This window comes from Ursus maritimus, unplaced genomic scaffold (genome assembly GCF_017311325.1).
Source record: "Ursus maritimus isolate PB19 unplaced genomic scaffold, ASM1731132v1 scaffold_28, whole genome shotgun sequence".
Taxonomy (NCBI): Eukaryota; Metazoa; Chordata; class Mammalia; order Carnivora; family Ursidae; genus Ursus; species Ursus maritimus.
Window position 1 is genome coordinate 6,702,058 of NW_024425341.1, and position 6,846 is coordinate 6,708,903.

General features: G+C 52.6%; 1 long non-coding RNA gene across 1 annotated transcript in view; it reads left to right on the top strand.

The window, feature by feature from the left end:
* Positions 1-2,555: 2,555 nt before the first annotated feature.
* The window catches only part of LOC103659112, a 7,776-nt gene continuing 3,485 nt past the window's right edge, over positions 2,556-6,846 (top strand). Inside the window, exon 1 of the long non-coding RNA XR_567402.1 lies at positions 2,556-2,691. This is a non-coding gene — a long non-coding RNA (uncharacterized LOC103659112). The remainder of the gene's footprint in view (positions 2,692-6,846) is intronic.

Below are 6,846 nucleotides of genomic sequence, written 5' to 3' on the forward strand. Positions count from 1 at the left end.
AGACTGGGCCTCAGTCCCCTGGGCCTGCCTGGGGCTGCTACCTCTGCCCTGCAGTGAACCTCTTGCCTTTCAGGAGACTTGACTCGCCTCGTCCAAACATGAGGAAGCTCATTATATAAGGGAAATGGTCTCCAATTTGCTAGGTGAGAAACTTTGGAGGTTAGCAAACACTAATCCAATGAAATAGAAAGTGAAGTGTTTATTCTAGAAAAAACCCTTTAAACATTTTTTTTTTTTATTAGTCACATTTGGCATCGTCGAACCTTTCCCTGGAGAGACCATCTTGCTGAGGGAAAGGAGAGAAAGCAACTGTTTCAGCAGAAAACTCGACCCAGCAGTTCCTAAATTTGCTGCTGGCTGGCTGTGTGTGGTTCACAAGAACCAAACCTCTCTGTGCTTTGGTTTCCTAATAACTGCCTCTGAGGATTTTCTCTGATCAAAGGCAAATATATGAACCAAAGAAGTCGGGTTCACTCATGTTAGAAAAGGGATCCCAACGTCACGGGAGCAGGAGGCATCTCTGGCGTGTCTGACACAAGCATCTGCCTGTGGGGCCTCACACACCTGCACGCTCTCAGCATCTCAGCATCTCGTGCCTTCTAAGTTTGGGGGGCCTGGCCCTGCTCTGTGCCAGGACTGGGAGGGAGTGCTCGGGGACCTGTGGTCCCACCACGGGCTTTCTAGCTGCTGCTCCAGGGTCTCCCAACTTGCCAGAAGGGCTGTCCTCATCGATGGCTTTGCCACAGCATGATCTGGAAAAAGTGGCATTGCTGTTTCCCCATGACCTGCTTTTGCGCGCTTACGTCCCCGGGCTGCGGTCTGCTGGCCTGGCCTGCTTCTAATAGGCCCGCTCAGGCGCCGGAGCCAGCCGAGTTCAGGGGCTGTGGGCGCCGTAGGCCGAGTGGGAGCAGAGCACGGCCGGATCCCATCCCTCCTCGGAGACGCAGCCTGTTCCTTCATGGGCTTGTTCCTTTACTCCTTCCTCGGCTGTGTTCGTGCTGGACCCTAACCTGACCCCTTGGTGGCCCCGGCCCCGAGCTGTTCACTGTTTATAAAGAGCTTTCACACATAGGATCTCGAAATGCCTCTTCTCAAAAACCCGCAGAGAATGCAGGGGGCCCCGTCGCATCTTGTCACCCTTACTTTAGAGAGGACACGTTCTGACCACGGTCCCACACCCAGTGGGAGGCAGGGCCCGGTCCCAGGCCTACACTCGCCACCGTGCTTCCTGTTTGAACTCGAAATCCCTTTGTTCCTGATCAGGATCTGTTTTGTGACGTCATCGTGTTACATCACCCCATATGGACTGCAAACGCCTTTCGGAGAAGGACCATGTTTTGCACTTCTCTGTAACTCCCGTGATGCACAACAGAGTGTCTTGTACGAGGGATCGGCCTAACAAATATCTAACGGACAGGGAAGAGGATGGAACTGGGTACTAGTGGGGGCAATCCTAGCTGAGGGCAGACAGAGTGGCGTTGCTGCCCTAGGTCTTGGGGATCATCCCCAATTGCCACCTGACCCCCCCTCCACCCCACCCTGCAGTCTGGACCCGGTCTCCTAGTCCTTAGTTGCAACACCATTATCCTGGTCGTCACCATGGTCTCACGCCGGGTTCCTAGAGTGGGTCAAGAAATGGGAAAGAAGGTGTTTGCTTCTAGATATTGTTCCAGCCAAGTAAATACCAAGCAGAAGCTCTGGAATTGGAGGGAGGAGGCAGCCCATGTGGGGAGGAAGGAGAAGGACCACGTGGTCTACTGGGGGGGGGGGGGGGGGGGGGGGCTGGCCCCGCCCCGAAGTGCTGGGTTCCATCCTGCCTGGCTGGGTGACCTCAGCCCACTGCCCCTGGCTGAACTCGAGAACAAAGATCCTCTCTGTCCCGCCTACTTGCTTCTTAACCATATGAGTGAGAGGGCAAATGAGATCCCATTTTGAACTCCCAGGAGAAAAGACAGCAGTAATAGTAACAATTATCTGGAGGTTACAGCTGCCAGCAAACAGAAAACAGCTCACCTCTAAGGGCAACTGGAGGCCACTTCTAGGAGCTGGAGCAGTCTATCCTCTTGGGCTCTGGGGGTGTGGGAGTGAGAGGGAAGGACAGAGAACACCAGGGGTTTTGCTGCAGATGCATTCACGTTCTTGGCTTCTCTAGGTGCATGGGAACCCTGAGAAGGCCTTCCCGTGCCCCCCCAGTTTCTTGCTCTGATCTGTGAATCCTGGCTTCTCCATTTGTGACGTGATGATTAAGGGCAAAAGTGGACTTGTCAGAAACAGGAAGGAAAGATAAGATAAAAATAAAACAAAATAAAATAAAAAGTTAGCTAGACATAACTTTCTCCCCTCCCCCCCGCTCCCCAACAGTCATATCCTTAAAACAAAAATCCCACAGCAAAGCCCAGAATGGGGGGTCAGACTTCGGGCTCCAGGTCAAGGCTGGAGAGCAGTGGGGGAAGTGATTCAGCACCCTGCACCCGCCCAGATGAAGGAGCAGAGTGCCAGGAGGCCCGGCCAGGACGCAGGGCTGTGGGTAGCGCGGCCCGCCTCAGCCTCAGCCCTGCACACTGCGCTCAGCCCTGCACACTGCGCTCAGCCCCCATTCACCCCAAGAGCCAGCGAGCTGGGGAGCTGCAGCGTGATTGATGGGCCCCAGCTTGAATGGAAAGTCCAGATCCCAGGGAGACAGCTTAAGAGGTAGGAGGAGACACTTCTCACATCTGCAACAAAATTAAAAATTAAATAAATAAAATTTGTTAGTTTACAAATAGAACTGTTACTTGTTACTCATGGTATTAATCTCCTATTTCAATTAAAAATTTTTTTATTAAAAAAATTTTTTTTCGGTAACGCCCGTGAAAGACATTTGTTTCATGCCAACATTTCTGCAGAACTAATGTGGGTGGATTGTGACAGATATAATTTCTCCATCCTACAGTTTCATCAACTTGAGTTCTGTTAAACTATACCCGCTGGGCTTAGCTCCTTTTAAAGTTTCCGCTTTGACAGGTAGATTTATTAGTCTTGAAATTTGTACAAATCAGATGTCACTCGTGGCAACTTGTCAAAATGTCAGTCTGGCAAGGCAGCATGAAAGGCTTTCTGGAGAGAGAGACAGACGCGAGGCAGGCTTTAAAGAACTCCAGCGCGAGCCGTAGGAAGGAATGGGAGGCCTTGCAGCCTCTTGATCCTGAGGGCTTTACTTTATTAAATATCTCAGGCTGCACAGGGGGAAGGGCCCTCGGATCCCGGGTCTCTGAGACATCGCGTCTGACAGCTCCCAAACGATGGTTCCTGTCGGTTACAGCGTCAAGTTTCTGGCTTGTTATGTGCACTTAGTGGGAGAAGGCACGGAGGGGATGCTTGCATGGGGGGCGGGTGGGGGGAGAGCCAATCCAGGTCTTTTAGTTTCAAAAACTGCTTGGGTGGGGCTCTGCAGTGGGATGGGCGTTCCAGGGTGGGCTCCCTTAGCCAAAAGTACGGGGCGCCTTCTGGCTCATCACCGCGAATTGTAGTTCCACTGGGGAGAGAAGGAAGCCCGAGGGAGAGGGAAGCTCTCAGGTGCGGACCCCTGGAAACAGGTCTGGTCTTTCTCTGGCAGAGCAGAGCTGTGGGAGGCAGTGGTCCCACGCCAGTCCCAGGAGCTCAGGGCTCACTTTCCCAGTCTGTGGGGTTCCCAAACTTCCCAGACTTCCCTGTCCGGGGTCAGTTAATCAGGGATCCTGCGATTTGGTAAGCTCCATAATTATCTTCGTTTGACATAGCAGGAAATGTTATTCATAGTCCAAAAATTATCTGAAAATTTTTTCCCCTGGGGAAAGGGGGGCAGTGCGCCCTGGTGGGGGTTGTGGGGGGTGGGGCATTCAGGGCTCTGTAACGGTACCCTCTTGGGGATGGTTGGGGCCAGTGCTGCTGCACTGGTGTGTGTGTGTGTGTGTGTGTGTCTGCACGCGCGTGCACGCACACATGCTCTCTGTCTCTCTCACTGGATTGTTGCACTGCTTGCTCATCTGTTTGTCTGTCTGTTCTGGGAAGCTGGAAGATACCAAACAAAGCTGTAGTTCTCTGTATTCCTGCCACCTTCCTCTCCCACTCCCCAAGGAGTTCTGGCAGGCTTGGCAGTGTTGTGTTCCGAGAGGAGGGGCCAGGGCTCTAGGAGGTGGGGGCATGCTTCCACGGGTACGTGCTAAGACTCACCGCCCTTGCCCTATAACAGGGCCTTCCCTCCTGCTGCCTCAGGTCAGGGCTGGGGGGCGACCAGGCTGGCCTCCTCTGTGTTGCCTTCCCCACTACCCCCACCCACTCCGGTCCATCTGTCTGCCTGGGAGATGTCTCCTGGGCATCCGGAGCAGGCACGATTTGCTCTGGGAAGTGTGAAGCATGCTCTCCCGCCCCATCCGTTCCTTCCCCTCCTTTTCATGGCTTTCTGTGTGGAATGATTGAAGGCCTTTTCTTCCTAAGTTCCCAGAAACTCCTGCTAAGATGCAAACCCCTCCTTGAGGGGTGACACTCCCCCCTCCCTGGGGACTAGGTGGCATTGCTGAAAGCAAGGGAGTGTTCTGTGAAAGGAAGCGGGGCTCGGGGCAGGAGAAGCACGAGGATCCGAAGGGACCTGCCTTACCTGGTTACATTTTTGGGAGTCCAACCTGCTTGCTGCATCTTGGTCCTGCCCCCAGAGTGGGAAACAAAGCTTTTTAAAGAGCTCCAGAATGGCTGGGTCGCGGGGGGGGGGAGCAGCTGGGACTGTCCCCAGTCCTCTCATCTGCTTTGCTCTCTGGGGAAGCCGAGGGACAGCCACTTGACTCCCCTGTCCCCTGACAGCACAGGTGCTGGTGTTTGTTGGTGGCTGAGTCCTCTTCTGCCAGCAGCAGGGAGTCTGGGCTGTCAGGCGGGGCATCTTCCTCTCTGGCCCCAGAAGGTGTTCTGTTGGCATTCTTCCTGAGAAGGAAAAGAACCAAGCCCACTGTTTGGAGCCTGGCATTGTGAGGAACTCCACTGGCCTTGCGAGTGAGTGAGACTATCCCAGGTGAAAAATCTCAGACATTAAGAGGCATGTTAATGATACTGGTCATGATGATATAATAATAGCGGTAATTATCCTAATAATCCCTTAGGATGTGCGCATGTCTTTCCAAGTACTCAGAGCACTTTCCCCCTTGTGATCTCACATAACCTTAACCTACTTCTGGTAGAGAGACTGGGTGGAGCGGGCCGTCATAGCTACACGGGGAAACTGAGGTACCCAGCTCATGCCTTCCACTCCGGTCTCTTTCCTTAGCTGCACACATCCTGCAAAGAGGAATTTTCATTTTTGCTCTCACCCATTCTGTCCCTGAGAGTGAAACACACAGACGCAGACAGACAGACAGACAGACAGACACACACACACACACACAAACACACACATCTGTGGCTTCCAACCCCCAACGTGCCATTACTGAAAAGCACTGTGGCTTAGGGAGTTGAGAGACTTACTTGCCAGCCTCCACCCCTGCTATTCCTCCTGTGCTGTGCATGGGGTTGCTCATCAAAAGGGAGCAGGGAGGAGGCAGATCTGAGGAGCACTTCACAGGGGAAGACTCTTTAGAAGAAATCACTCTGTGTCACAGTGCAGGGTGACTTACTTTCATGTGGCAAATGCATTCTGGCAGCTCCCTGCTCCACACCCATAGATCATTAAGGAAGGGGTGGGCCCGGGGAATTTTCCCAGCCCCTCCTCCGAGGACAGCTCTGCCAGTCGCAGGGAGGCGTCCTGGGGTCACTTTCAAAGGGAGAGCATGGGGTCTTGAGAGGCTAAGCAGTAGAAAGCAGAGAACAAGCCGTGGGTGCTCACTCTAGCTGGAGTCCTGTGATTCCATTTACTAAATGTGTCTCTGCTTAGCAATTTCAGGGCAGCCAGCAGGGAGAGAGAATGCGGGGTTGTGGGGCGGCGGGGGGCGGGCGGGGGGAAGGCAAGGAAGAAGAAGAAGAAGAAAAAAACCCACCAGCCCGTCTGGCATCAGTTCAGAAAGCTCTCCAACTCACACATCTGGTTCTTATATTTCAAAGTTAATTAGTCATATTGAGGCTGTCTGAAGATAAATTTATCATCCAGAAAAAACACAAACAGTTTGAAAAATGAAAGGAAGTGAGGTGACATGGCTTGACGTTTAAATAAATCATTTTAACATGATTAAAAAACTTGTCCTGTCTGACACCTAGCACTTGGGTACTTTGTAAAGACTTTTTGACAAAGACAAGTCCCTGTTTGGTATACAAAAAACCCTTGCCATGAAATTACTCAGAATAATCTTTGGCCAATTACTTTTCTGAGTGACTACCGGGGAGGAAGGCCTGCAGCTGGCCCGGCTCTCTGGGGTGGCAGTGGGGAGCTTGGCGTGGTCAGTGATTATCCCAGCTGGAAAAAAAAAAAAAAGGAAAACCAACTCAGACGTTAAGAGGTTTGGGTAACTGGAGGGTTTTCCTGAGAGAGGAGCACGTATAAAGTGAGTTTGGAATCTGGCTGTCTCTGGACGACTTGAGTGTGAGCAGGAAACCCTTCCCCAGCCCAAAGAGGAAAGATCCTCTTCGGATGCCTGGGCAGGTCCTTCCAAGAACCAGATGTGTCCTGTTCCTTACACCTCCCAGGGCTTCGGTGACAGTTTGAACTCTGTGACGAATGGAGTTAAGAAGTGAGTCTCTCTCTGGCCTCGCTAGATGGGCAGTGGCCAGATGGGGGTAGTAGAAATGTAAATAATTGTGAGTGCGGATGTGTTGGTTTGCTCTTGGAGCAGTTGGGAGTGAGCTGGAATCCAACACTCTACGAACACAGACGCACCAGCTCCATGCCCCCCCCCCCCCCCCCCCCCTGTC